This window comes from Nymphaea colorata, chromosome 13 (genome assembly GCF_008831285.2).
Source record: "Nymphaea colorata isolate Beijing-Zhang1983 chromosome 13, ASM883128v2, whole genome shotgun sequence".
NCBI classification, from domain to species: Eukaryota; Viridiplantae; Streptophyta; class Magnoliopsida; order Nymphaeales; family Nymphaeaceae; genus Nymphaea; species Nymphaea colorata.
Genome location: NC_045150.1, coordinates 16184297 through 16200088, shown reverse-complemented (window position 1 = coordinate 16200088; position 15792 = coordinate 16184297).

Sequence of the window (15792 nt, the reverse complement as noted above, 5' to 3'; positions counted from 1 at the left end):
ACTCAAGACATTGCCAATGAAGTCCTGCATAAGGAAAGTGCAAAGGATATGTGGGATTCCCTTGCAGCCACCTATTCACAAGCAAGGAATGAAACAAGAATTATGCAGCTTCATCACGATATTCATCAGATGCACCAAGATGGTCGCCCTCTACATACTTATTATTCTAGTCTCAAGTCCATGTTTGAGAGACTAAACAGCTACTTTCCTGCATGTAAGTGTGAACAACAGAAGGCATACAGAGATATGCTTATGGTCGGAGTATTTCTGTCTGGATTAGACTCTGTTTATGAATCAGCAAAGAATCAGATGCTCACTAGTCCCTCGATTCCTCCTATTGATGAAGCTTATAGTAGGCTAAGCAGAATTCCAATCCCTTCATCGACTGTTCTTGATACCACTTCTGCGATGCTTGCTACTCGTGGTAGAGGTGGGTCCCTCTTTGCCAGAGGACGAGGATACCGTGGCCGTGGCAATACCCCTTCACGCCCAGTATGTCAGTTTTGTCATCGCATTGGTCACACTGTGGATAAGTGTTGGCAGAAACATGGTCGTCCAGCTGTTGCCAATCAGACTGTTTTTACTGATTCTCCAGAGCAGCCTAAGACTCAGTATCCTGTTTCCTCCAGTGAGTTACGTGCAGATGATATTATCTCTCAGTTGAGACACTTGATTGGAGATAGACCTCAACAAGCTCCTGATCTGACCACCTCTACTATCACTACTGCTGCCAGTGCATCTTCATCTGGTATGTATTCTGACACTACAGATTGGCTCATTGATTCGGGTGCATCGACACATCTCTGTGGAGACAAGGCACAGTTTACTTCTTATGTCCCTACTCCACCTGGTCGCTCGGTTATTCTAGCAGATGGCAAATATTCTCCCGTTGTTGGACTTGGAGAGGTCCAACTTACTTCATCATTACCATTGCAACATGTTCTTCATGCCCCAGAATTCCCACATAGCCTACTATCTATCAGTCAGATTACCAGAGATTTAAACCGTCGTGCGATATTTGACTCTTCTTCTCTTGTGTTTCAGGATATACTGACGGGCAGGGTGATTGGCAGTGGCCGTGAACAGGGAGGTCTTTACAGGCTAGTGCATCCCTTTCCCTTTGCTGGGTCTACCTCTGCAGGGTCTTCCTCATCCTCGGCTTATACTTGGCATTTACGTTTTGGACATCTACCGTTTCAGAAACTGCTGCATGTTCTTCCTCAGCTGTCTCCTAAGTCTTCTTTTCAATGCGAGTCTTGTCAGTTGGGCAAACACCATCTGTCATCCTTTCCTCCGCGGCCCAGTCGAAGTAGCCATTCTGTGTTTGAGTTACTTCATTTTGATGTTTGGGGTCCGAGTCATACACCTGCTCTTCAAGGTCATCGATATTATCTTGTTGCTGTCGATGACTATAGTCGTGTTAGTTGGGTTTTTCTTATGAAGCATAAATCTGAAGTGGGTCATGTAATCAAAAATTTTATCAATGAAATTCTGACTCAGTTTGATACTTGTGTCAAAATTGTGCGCTCTGACAATGCTCTTGAGTTCTGTGCTTCCTCTTTGGAACAATTTTTCAGGGATAAGGGTATCATCCACCAAACTTCTTGTGCCTATACCTCCCAACAAAATGGGGTTGCTGAACGGAAACACCGTCATATTCTTGATGTTGCCAGAACCATTATCATACATAGCCATGTTCCCCATTCTTACTGGGGCGATGCTGTTCTCACAGCATGCTATCTTATTAATCGTATGCCGTCATCTGTGTTGGGAGACCTTATTCCTATCTCTGTCCTCTTTCCTGACAGAGACTTGTTTTCTGTTCCACCTCGTGTTTTTGGATGTGTTGCCTTTGTTCAGTTGCTTGGTCCTGGGCGAGATAAGTTGTCTCCTCGGGCCATCAAAACGATCTTTGTTGGTTATTCCCGCACTCAAAAGGGATATCGATGTTATGATCCTTCTACTCGTCGGTATTATGTGAGTGCTGATGTTACATTTTTTGAATCAACCTCTTTCTTCTCCCCAAATGGAACTCAATTAAGGGTGCCTGAATTCAATGATGAAGTCCAATTTCCTCTACCTCTCATGAGTTGTCCAAACCCAGTTGATCCACGTTTTGGGGCTGTCTACCAACGTCGTACTAAGCCTGCTGCGCCTGTTTAATGTGCACCTGTGCCTTCACCCAGCACGCCCAAGGTAATTCCTGACACAAACTCAACTGACAATGTTTCATGTAATGATGACATAGGAGTATGTCACGAGCATGTTCATGCTCCTAATGAACTTGATATGCCCATTGCTCAAAGGAAAGGAAAACGCAGTTGCACTTTGCATCCTATCTCTGGTCATTTATCCATGGATAGACTCACCCCTATGTACCGACAGTTTGTCAAGGGGCTGTCGGCTATTGCTCTTCCACAGAATCCCATGGATGCTCTCTCTGATCCCAAATGGGCAGCAGCTATGCAAGAAGAGATGGATGCTCTTCAGTCTAGAGGCACCTGGACACTTGTTACTCCTTCAGCTGATGCAGCCATTGTTGGTTGCCGATGGGTCTTTACTATCAAATACAGAGCAGATGGCAGTATTGACAGATATAAGGCTCGTCTGGTTGCAAAAGGCTATACCCAAACTTATGGGGTTGATTATTATGATACCTTCTCTCCTGTGGCACGACATGCTTCTTTACGGATTCTCCTTGCTGTGGCTGTCAGCAAGAATTGGTCCCTCTCACAGCTTGATGTCAAAAATGCCTTTCTCTATGGTGACTTACATGAAGAAGTGTATATGCAGCAACCACCAGGGTTTGTTGCTGAGGGGGAGTGTTAGAAAGTGTGCAGATTGAGAAAGGCGATTTATGGTCTGAAACAGAGTCCTCGAGCTTGGTTTCAGAAATTGTCAGAGAATATTGAGAATGAGGGCTTCAGACGTTCTTCGGCCGACCATTCCCTCTTTGTCAAGAAGACTTCTACAGGTACGGTGATAGTTCTTGTCTATGTTGATGATATCATTGTTACAGGGGATGATGATCAGGGGATTTCCAACATCAAGGATGTCCTTGGACAACACTTTGTCACCAAGGACCTTGGTAAACTACGTTATTCCCTTGGTATTGAGTTTGCCAGAAATCAAAAGGGCCTTATCATGTGCCAGAGGAAATACGTTACTGATGTTTTGCAAGAGACAGGGATGCTGGGGTGTCGGCCTGCATCCACGCCTATGGATAGCAATACCTGCTTGTATGATGATGATACTGAAGATGTTGATGCGAGACAGTATAGAGGGATTGTTGGGAAGCTCCTATACATCACTGTTACTCGACCTGACATTGCCTATGCTGTTAGCAGAGTGAGTCAATTTATGGATAAGCCCAAGAAAGTTCATTGGGATGCTGCTATGATGATTCTTAGGTATCTAAAGAATTCACCAGGAACGGGACTCTTCTTTCAGAATGGTACCTCACTCACTATATCTGTGTATGTTGATGCCGACTATGCAGGATGCCCCTCGGACAGAAAATCCACTACTGGATTTTGTGTGTTTATTGGATCCAACTTGGTTACATGGAAGAGTAAGAAGCAAACTGTGGTTGCCAGATCAAGTGCAGAATCTGAGTATAGAGCTATGGCTCAGGGTACTGCTGAAGTTATGTGGGTTAGATCCCTGATGTTGGATCTTACTGTCGAAGTGCCTCTTCCTATGCAACTGTTATGTGATAACAAAGCTGCACTGTTTATTGCTAATAATCCAGCTTTTCATGAAAGAACCAAGCATGTTGAAGTAGATTGTCACTATACTAGAGACATGATTCAAAAGGGGTTTGTAAGTACCTCACACATTTCAACTACAGGGCAAACGGCTGATATCTTTACTAAGGCTCTTGCAAGGGGACCATTCCAAAGCTGCTGTTCCAAGTTGAGCCTATTTGACATATACGCTCCAACTTGAGGGGGAGTGTTAAGATGTGTTTATATTCAGTTTTAGGTTTAAGAGGGTACTTTTGTAATAACTTTTCCTTTAGATGTTTCTCTTGTAACTTTTCTCTCTCCTCTAGTCTATATAAAGAGGAGTTAGGGCAGATTTCGAGGTTAATCAAAGATTATTCTTTCTAATCTTATCAATGTTGATGACTTACTTTGTAAGTATGATATGCTTGATTGCAAACATATCTCAAAACCAATTGAGATAAGTACTATGTCAGAATTGATGAAGGCAAGCAAGAAGACGTCACTATGTGCCAGCAATTGGTTGGAAACTTGATATACTTAACATTGTCAAGACCAAACATTGCATATGTAGTTAGTTGTTAAATGGTATTCCCCTTTCCTGAAAATACAGCTTAGTTTCCTTTTTTTCAAATTAGTCATTACCATCCTTTAAAATCAAAGGCTTATATATATATATATAATATATATATATATATAGGGAGAGAGAGAGACAGAGACAGAGACAGAGACAAAGAGAGAAGGAAATTGGTACACCCCAAACCATTACGTCATGGATAAAAATAAAACCGTTCAATTCGTTAAACAAAACAAAAACATCATAACATGTTAATAAAAACTAATTTGATAAGAAACATGGTTTGGTTTAAGTTGTTTTTAAGGAAGATAGAGATTTCTCCATCATCAGAATTTTGATGTAAAATAAACTGTTCAATGTATGAGCTGTCCATCTAAATTTTAGAAAATGATTCACTCATTATATGTTTGATATCAGCTTATTCTTAAGATCACATATGTAAAGTTAGATAGCAAAAAATACACTATAATCATTGCACTTAATAGCCGTGTGATTTTGCCCCTGACCTAATGTCTTGAGACCTACAAATATATATATATATAAATATAGATATACATATATATATATACATATATATATATATAAGAGAGAGAGAGAGAGAGAGAGAGAGAGAGAGAGTTGAGTAATTGGCAGATCACAGACCATTAGGTAAGGGATTAAAACCAGACTCCTTAAGTTCTTATAAAAAAAATATTTAAACAAAAATCTAAATGTACAAATATTTTTACAAAAAATATTTTGATATAAAACATGTTTCATTTAAGTTTCTTTTATGAAAAATGCAGACTTTTCTGCAAATAAAATGTTAGTGCTATAAGTGCCATTGATTTTTGCATATTATAAAAACACTATTAAACTCCAACATATGATCAACTTAATGTAGGTTTTTCATCGACCCATTCGGATTATGGAATCTTCATATATGGAACCCATCAAGCTGTAGCGAAATCAAGCGATTTGTGATGTGTAATTGTCAGTGTGAGATTGCTAGCTTAGGTCGAGAAGATGGAAACTGGTGTCAAACTCATAACCTAAAAGAAGCAAATGTTAATTGGAAAATAATGCCATATAGGTTATTCGGATCCACCCTCATGAGATATCCTAAAAAATAATCACCCAAATCTGGCCCGCTTGTTGATCTAGTTTGTCTGATTGAAGTACTCAGGTTCTTTAGATAGATCCAATGAATATGAAATTAATTCATAAGCGATGCCCTCGCGTTTTGCCGGATCATGTTCAGGTAATACGATTTCGATCCACTGTCAGAAATACTTTAAATCTGTTGCTAGAAAAACCAAATTTAAAGATCATATGCTTCTAACTATTGATTGGCTTCATAGCTTCTAAGTAAAAGGCATTCATTATAGCCAATTCTTAATTAATTGAAGTAATGTTTCTGAAAGTTTCTCTCGCATTTTATTTATTAATTCCTTAAGTGACAGAGAAAGATTCATGCATGATCTCAAGGAGTGAGGCTGTGGCATGCTTACTTGTCCTGCTGGGGATGGCTCACCTCCTTAACAATGTCAAACTTCCAGTTAAGGAGTAAGGCTGGGGCATGCTTACTGGTACACTTGACTTCATGCACCAAGTTAGTGTGCAAAATAGTTTGTGGTTTAACTCTACGTCTATATAAGTGTGCACATACAACCGCTGTGATTGCACAGGCAGCAGCTAGCAAGAAGGATTTTATGTAAACATTCGAACAAGGGTCCTAAATTCTTCACCGCAACAACGCATAATGGGATCGATGGGCAGAAGGTGAAGTTAACAGGTACCATAATCTGTCCGCTGGTTCTGTTTCATATCTGTATCTCCAATTGCTATTATCACAGGTTGTTATCTTCATCAACTTTCCCATCATGATTTCTTTCTTGTTCTCCTCCTCCTTCTTCTTGTTCTTCAAGGTTTTTTACCAGTGATAGGTTCAACTACTTCTTTGGTTGGACTTGTTTTGCAGTCACTGCTCGCTTTAATAAAGACCACAATATCTGCAGGAAAGATCCTTGTGTATGGATTGAGTATGCTAATGATGCCCTTCGCTGCACCTACAAACCTGTAGGTAAGAGACCCAAACTGTTATTCGGATCACAAGAACAAATATGCATTGTGTTGCTTCCTTCAAAATGCAAATTTTCTTCAATGAAAATCATAAGAGTGTACGGATATTTCGATTCAGAGAGAGAGAGAGAGAGAGTTGTTTCCATGAAAATGTCAAATTTCTTAAATGAAAATCATAAGAGGAAGAGGGGAAGACAAGAACAGGTCAAATTAGCCTCTACAATGGCACCCTTAATTCCACATCACCACTCTTCAATACCATCCGGACAATATTCTTCAAGATGACGTGGTCACTACATGAAACCCAGCCTAACCTGTTGTGCTACCCATCATTCAGAGAGAGAGAGAGAGGGAGAGAGAGACCTTTTTACTTATATTTAGTAATATTTCTGCATGCTACAGTCAGCTTTTGTTACCAATTTCCCAAACGCACCCAATCTGAGCAAGAACAGCTCTAGTACTTGTAGGTAGATCTTCAATAGCACACTAGCCAGGAAAGTAGAAAGGCCCTAGAGAAATGCACCTAAGTCTGGACAGCTCATGCTACCACTCGTTAGGCCGTAGTTAGGTTGGGGACCGGTATACTGCTGTTCTGAACAGCTCATGCTACCACTCGTTTTACGGCGTAGTTAATAGGTTGACCTGGCAGCCAAAAGAACAAGTTTATCGCTATTCAGTTATCGCATATATGTGGAGTTTGATAACTGTTGGATATGCGTAAGCAGAATGGTCCTAACTGTTTTGAGCTTGTGGATTCATACGTTAACAATAGAACCATTATAGAGCCATTGGATGAAATTATCCTTGTCACAGGGGTTCGAGAAATCAAGGTTTCAGTCCGCCATAGGTGGCAAATGAAGCGGCTATTCGCTGAATTTCCTCCTGTAATGTAAGCATCATTGGTCTGAATTGTTCCACCGCTCCCTTCCCGCTTCAGTATTTCATCTTGCAAATTGTTATTTTTGCTTTTCCAGCATCATGCAGGTGCTCGCTCGACAATGATGAATGAGAACTTCCACTGGTTTACATAGACGAGAGGTTTCAATTAATAAAGTATGTATGAGCATATTACATCCACTATAAATCTACTGCGAATATAATTAGCTGAAATATCGATATATATAGATTTCTGAACATATCTAGGCAGGGTCTTGGTGTGAAGAACGAAATCAGGAAGATAATTGCTAGTACAGCTGGTTATATGCACAGGTCTTTACACATTTGCATTGTTCCGTTAGTTCGCTTTCTAAAGCAAAAGGAAATTAATAGAACACATGCACTCCTATGCACAATGGGAAATAAGTGATGAAAGTTAATGCAAAAAATTAAAAACGTGTGCAGCTGTTTTTATGAAGAAGGTCAAGGGTTCAGGTCCTTCACCTTGTGATGATGACAAGGTGCCCCTTCACCATGCCTATTTTAATTTTCAGTTTTCTGTTTTTAATGCATATGTCAATTATAACCATAGTGGAATCACCAAGAGTCATGTCAATTATGGATATAGTGGAATCACCCAGAGTCATGTCATTTATTTTTCAGTTTTTTTTGTCATGTATATATATATGGCCCTTTGTGTCAGCTAAAAGTGTGTGAGAAAGGCTTTCAAGTGTGCTCAAAGAGTCCTATTGTGGTGTGCTTAATCTTTTCTGCCTTGTGCCGTGCCTTGTGAGCACTTGTAGAAACAAGTGCTGGATTAGTGTATGTGTTGTTCTTGTGTTGTATGTTGTGTAATTCACGGGAACACAAGAAGAGGACGTGCAGGCAGGTCACTCCTGTAGCAAACAATTTGACTACCTACAAGATTTTGATCTGCTTATTGCTCACATGTTTCCCAGCAATTATTGACTTGAAATAGGACTCAGTTATTGCTCTCTCTAACAGAGACCGAACAAGGAGAACTGCAGGTACAATTACGATAGAAATGAAATACGATGGACCTAAAGTATGCAAAACTTCATTTCTTTTTTTCCTTAACAGCATTTCTGCTCCCAAAAGTGTTCAAATGTCATATTACCCGTGGCAGGAAAGTGGTCGACAACCAACTCCTCCTCCACCCTCACCTCCACCTCCACCTCCTGCCAAAGTTGCAGATGAAAAAAGAAAACCAAAATTGAGTTCCATGGCAAATTCCGTTAGTTCAAACTCAACCAGACGGACTTGGGGACATGGTAGATCAGAATGTAATGTAAACCTCCCAAAATATACCGGGTAGCCCCAAAAATACACTTTATTTTTTAGTCTCCCAAACCGTGACACTCTTTCTTCTTTTTTTTCCTGAAGGGAAAAATGCAAGGATTATTAGGTATAGGGGCACAGAGGCCGGTTGTCTTCTTGCTTGTTTTGGTGCTTCTTTTTGCATGTTGTGGCTTCCATCTCTAGGTGATACAGCTTTGGCTGTTGGGTGACGCACGTGAATGCCCTCCTCTAATACAAGACGTCAATGGCTCCTGACTGAACTCTTTGAGCTTTTCATTTCTATATGTCCCTAGGATCAGGTTCAACTAAAAAAGAAGATTGTGTTTGAGCTTTCTACTTTCTTTCTCTCACTGTGAGTCTGTTGGATTTGATAATATGAATATGACCTCCATACACGGATGGCAGATTGTGTGTGACAGGCCAGTTAAGAGAAGGTGTGCTGCACCAAAGATGGGAGCTGAGTTTAAGATGGTCTTTGGTTCAAAGGTGAACATTGTGTGGCGTTCCTGGTCATCTCCCATCTTCCTGCTCTTAGAAGCCAAGTTCGGACGGTGGAAAATAAAGAAAAATATCTTTTCTTTGTTTAGACATGCATTGTCGTGAGAGGTTTGATCTTATCTATCTCAACAAGCTATGTTCTGCTGCTTGTATATTAAAAATTTTGTAGTTTAGTAGGGCATTTTTTTTCCTTGGGAAAGTTTAACCTTTGTATTGTGTCTTCAAAATTCACATAATAGTGAAGATTAATATTCAAGTTTCATAGCACTGTAACAGATGTTTTTGTGATTTGAGATTTTTTTTACTGGAATGTATGCATTCAGTTGCATTGTAGCCTCAGAAAATCTCACTATGATAGTGTTATATGATAACTATGATGTACAAATAATGGTGGGTCTTGTGATGATAGTGTTCTAGTTATCAAACAACGGACATGACAGACTATATATGATGCAAACACAGAACAAAACATATAGAATGCACAAAACACAAATCGAACAACAGCATAATAGATAGGATGGACAAGACAAACAGGAAGGAAAATAAACACTGGACAGGATGAACATGGTGTTCTGTTCCAAAAAACATCAAGCAATAAACGAAGAATACCGATGACAGGATGGACAGGACAGAGATGTGGTTGACAAGACGTCTTGTCTGTTCTATCCAGAGGAACACTTGTCAAACGACCACTTAACTTGCTCGGCGACCTCACAATACTCGAAAACGTATCACTAGCTGTGCTTCAAACTTGGTGACCGCTGTTTAGGATGAATGGGTGCGTGTTTCTAGAGCTATTTTTGTCTTATGAAAAGAGTTAGGTACTCTATTGTAGAGATAATTCTTTGGTGCGATTTCATAATTCATTTAAGACAGTATAAAATCCAATCACTTTTCATCTTCATCTCCCTTTTTCCATTTTTTCACATTTTCTTTCTCCTCTCTTGAATTTCTCCATCATTTTTTCAAGGGTTCTACCATTTACCGGGACCTTGAGATGTAGGTCCAATTTCCAACCAACTGTAACACTCAGATATTGGAGAGAGGGCAAATGCCAAGCTCTGTTGACCATGGTGTTCTCTTGCTGTGATGCCCATTGTGCTGGCTTGCCACAACACATCCAAACATAATATACCAGCAGATGCAAAGTAAAGAGAAAGAAATAGAAAGAAGAGACACCTACTACATTAAGAAGATTAACAAGAGTCCAAAAGCCAAATTCCAAGTATGTTGATGAAGATTATGCCATCCTATTGAAGATCGAGCTAGCAACTTCCAAAGAAACAAAATATGTTGACAAATGGCAAGCCGCAATGAAAGACCAGATGAAGGTATTGATGTAAAACAAGACCTTGGAGCTGGTACTAAATCTGCAAGAGTAAAACCTATTACCTCCAAGTAGGTTGACAAAACAAAAAGAAAGACAAATGACTCAATTAATAGATACATGGCTCGTCTGATCACAAAATATGTACATGTGTCGATAGTTATCATTGCAGCCAAATCCTAGAAGCTAAGGCAAATGGTTCTGAAGAATGCCTTTTTGCATGAAGAGTTTGACTTTCAAATCTATAAATAAGTCAAACTATGTCTGCACATTGAGGAAGGCAAGCATCTATAGCATGGTATGGAAACGTAACTGAATTTTTAGTGTTTAAGGGATTCCAAGTCGCTTTAGTATATTTCAGTGTCTTCATCAAGACAAGAGGTACAAAGATTAATATTATGTTAATTTATGTTGATGATTTAATTATTAATGAAGATGATATGGAAGACAATCTCATTCGTGAACATCTCACAATGAGATTTGAAATGAAAGAGCTGGGGGAATGTTGAGACATTTCCATGGATGAAAATTTGATTACATATCTAAAGGACTATTTTTAAGTCAAAATGAAATATGTTGATGGCTTACTTTGTAAGTATGAAATGCTTGATTGCAAACATATCTCAAAACAAATTGAGATAAGTACTATGTCAGAATTGATGAAGACAAGCTAGAAGACGTCACTATGTGCCAGCAATTGGTTGGAAACTTGATATACTTAACATTGTCAAGACCAAACATTACATATGTAGTTAGTGTTACGAGTAGATTCATGTGACTCGAAGCTGCATTTAGAGGCAGTCAGATTAATATTAGGGTAAGTTAAATAAACTGCTCACTAAGGTATACTCTACAAAAGTGGATCAGCTCATCAAGTCATCGGTCATTGTGATGATGATGTATTTGACTAATGCCATAGCTGGAAGACATTAAACAAGATGTAGATTATATAGTGGGACTCTACTGAATACTGAAGGTAATATTAGACTTGGAGAGAATCTCATCTTCTTTGCTCAGACAAAACATATAGAAGTGCAACATTACTATATCAGAGAAAGGTGCTGAGAGTTGAGGTATAGTTATAAATTGCTTTAGAAGATCAGCTTGCTCATATATTCACCAAGGGGCAGTCAGTGCAGACATTCACCAAGTTCAGAAGAGTTGTAGGTGTTATTATGTAAAGAGACAGTAATGAGGGGGACATTGTAGCGGTTCGTCACCGACTCTTTAGAAGAGTCGAGAGAACTCGTGTTCTCTCTTGCTTTCCACCACCGACATCTTCTCACTGCAAGTAGGGGTGCTGGTCATTCTGGTGTGGATTGAGTCTCAGGTGAGTGAAAGTGAATGTGAAGGTGCTTGTGTGCTCACTTTGAGAACTAGTGAAGTCGTTTAGTTAGTGTGCGCATCAAGTGAACGTGGGATGCTCGTGGGTAACATGCTTAGCAATTGAAGTTCAGTAAGTCCACTTAAGTATTGTGTTACTTTGCAAGCACTTTATGAATAATAGTGGTCTATTATTAATTGTGTTGTTTGATGAAATTCACGATTTCAATAATGGGATTCTACCAATGTATTGTTAGAATTTTTTGGGACACCGAGACCCTGCCAGATTTTGTCCTCATAAACTATTGTTCAGATTTGGATCCAGAGAAATTAAAATTATCCGAGGACCAAATTTTCTACAAACAAGTGTTGCTCAAATTTCATTGTAAATCTTTTGATATCTGAACTTTTCAAAGTTTGTTGTGTCTTTACGTGCTCAAGTATATTGTTCAATTTTCCACATTTTAATCTGGTAGCACTGAATGTGTAATGATTTATCTAGTTATTTGTTGTGTCCACTAAATAATAACAGGACGGAATATACATGATAAATATATAGCTAGAAAGATTGTACTTTCCTGCCCAGAGGAAACATGTTCCCTTGAGCCATTATGAGCTTGATAGATTCTGCCATCAATTACAAAAGATTCCCGTATTTTGACTGATGTTTTTTGGGCATTAGCAGATTGTTTTTCTTGTGGTAGTCATGAATTGCAGAACACACAGAAAATAAAATTCAAGCATGAGGAAACCTTGAGCAAGGGCGAGGTGTTAGAAAAGCTTGTGATCGACCACTAACATACGTAGGCCATGAATACACTATTTGATTCGACTCACGTCACACAAAGATGCTACCCAGGCACTTGAACTTGTCGTTGGCAAGACATTACTATTTTCCTTTTTCCAATTAATGTATATCTTTGAATTTTGGAATATTATTTCTTTATTCTTTGAAAACTGTTCATGCAAGAGAAACCAGGTTTCCAACCTCTGCACCTGCCTGTGATTATGGATTTTTCCAAAAGGCTTTACTTTTGCGGGAATGTGCAATGATCCAAATTGATTCCAACTATCCCTTCAAAAATATACTACTTAGCTTCATATTCATGTCATTCCCAGTGAAATGATTAACTCTATGATTAAAATCATAATCTCTGGATTCTTAGTTGTTGATATTGTTCATTCCACGTGGGAGCAACAAACACAGAACAGGTGCTTAATTAGTTTTCCAATATAAAACACTGCAGAGATTATTATTCTAGTTGGCATACGTAGATCTCTATCATGTGGACATGGGCATCGAAACATACTGCAATATTAAAATGTTAGATCACCTAAACTTGTGGGTAAAATAAACTAAGCGCTAGTGCCGGCATGTACGTAGAACGATTTTGAGATATGATATGGATTGGTTGACATGTGATGAGGAAACAAGAAATTACATTAAAAAACTAGCCAACCATGGCATAGAAAGAAAATGCCTACACAAATCATAATAAATTTTTGTTTTTCAGGTAAAAGACCCAGCTGAGGCTTGGGTTTGATGAATATTCGTCAACTAAATTACATCATTCTTGGCGGATTGAATCCAATATATTTTATAATAGCTGCTGTGGACATGACTTCTTTTCATTTACCAATCAAAATCAAGCTTTCTAATTTTAAATATTTCAACATTAATTGTGTCATATTCGTGCCCCCAATCTGCTCTTCGTGTAATTAATTAGGAATTACTATACTAAATTGGTATGTCTCCATGACTTTTTTTTTCTTTCTTTCTTCCGGAGGTGTTCAGTTGTCATGAAGATTCATAAGAATTTAGCAACTGTAAAATCCATCCGAATTCAACCAGTACTGCAAGCACATCAGCATTGTTCTATGCTTGTGGAACCGATGGGGATTTTCAGATAGCAAGGCACACCAATCCATACCCATTCGTTACGTGGCTCTGCAATGCACTTAATTAAGTGTTCATATTTCACGGGGGAAATCAATAAAAAAAGAATAGAATTGGCCAGGCAGCTCACTCGATCGCTTCGATTTGTGAATCAGAAAAAGGTATAAATGAATAAGCATATGAAATAAAAGCAAATAACCTTTAAAGTAGTATTCTTTAAACAAAAAAACCAACATTAACTAACAGGCGGCGAACTTGTCGGTCACAAAAATGGATTTTGGCATATTGGAGCAGTGCGATTCAAACAACGATATTGGCACCAACATATATATATATATATATATAGTAGTATGCATATGATCAGGTGAGCAAAAACTTAACCACCAGCGATGGTATGGGTGTACCCTGCAACTCTACTTACTGCATCCCAGTACTTAAGGCATGAGGGCATGATGCTCATGAGAATCCAACTAGAGACTTGTCCCTTTATAAGTCTTTAGCATGACTAGGTATGCTATAACTATTGAGAAAGAGTTGCGTATATATTAACTAGGATGATTGAAATGACAATTTTATATATCAATAATATATATATATATATATATATATATATATATATATATATATATATATATATATATATATATATATATATATATATATATATATATATATAGGTATGGCCATTCTTATTTCCCTTGATAGGTGGCCTCCCTGACAGTGTCAAAGCAAAGGCCCCTTGACATGAAAGTGGCCACAGTTTTTGTGGTATTGACTTCATGCATTAAATGTGCAAAGCAGTTTACAGTTAGCTTTACATGTATATACATACATGCACAAAACACAACACAACCGCTGTGGTTGGATAGACAACAGCTGGCTAGAAGGGATTTAGGCTTGCAAATATTGAACAGGGATCATAACTTGTTCACTGCAAACCATGCATAACGACGAAGCGCAGGCGGTGGAGTTAACAGATATCATCATCTGTCTGCGCACTCTATTCCGTGTTACTGGTCTCCACCTAGCTGCTACCATATCTGCATCACCTTTGCCATCACCATTTCACCTTGTGAATTCTCCTTCATCTTCTTCTTCTTCTTGTTCAATATCTATCGCTACCGGTGGGTTCAAATACTTTTGCGGACCTGTTTTGCAGTTGATGTCAATCTCAATACCAAGGATGACATCTACAGGCAAGATCCTTCCATAGTTATTGACTATCCTGGTGGAGGTGCCCCACCCAGCGCCAGGATTGTGTAGGTAAGCGAGAAAATCAGGTTATATTGACAGACCTTTGCGCAAACACATTGTGCATGCCAAGTACCCCCAAATGTGGGCGAGGGGCCCAATACAAGTGGGCCAAGGTACACTGGACATTTTTTAAAGGGCTGTGAACTGTGCACGTAACTAGTTTTTGGTAAGTGAATCACACCTTTATTTGAGTATCAAAAACAAAAAGTGCATTATTTCTATGAAAATGTCATATATAAGAAAATTGAATGGTGACTCTGACTTTTTAGAGTCATCTTCATTTAAGCAAAGCCGTTCGTTCTATCATGATAGACAGTTAAGAAAAAAACAATGAAAAAATGGTGATAGACTTTTTGTCATTTAATATTAGTTTTCATCATTTTATCCATGTTTTTCTCTCAGCCATATATCTGTATTAGATGGATGGAATTGGTTAGATGGCTGGGTGACTATAAATAGCTAGAGTGATCATTTACTCACTCAATCACTCTCTCTCTCTCTTATATATATATATATATATATATATATATATATATATATATAGAAGTTGGCAAAAAAAAGACCACTTGGGTAAGAAGTAAAAAACAAACCTATCAACATTAATTATTAAAAAATTTGCTTTTACAATCTCACCTTATAAATATGATCTTAGAGAATAATTTTCTGGGCAAAAAATATTTTTTCTTGCTTAAATAATGTTTTCTTAATCATAAAAATGAACAACTCTTATAACATCAAAATTTTGGTAATGGAAAGATTAATTTGAAAAAGGAAAGTCTGGAACTAAAGCATGATTTATATTAAAGTAGTGTTTATAAGCACACTAGATGGTTCATTTATGAATACCAAAACGAAGATCCTTGAAGTTCAGCACACAATTAAACAAGATTAGAAACATTAATTAATCTACTAAATTATGGATGATAAGTTTGTT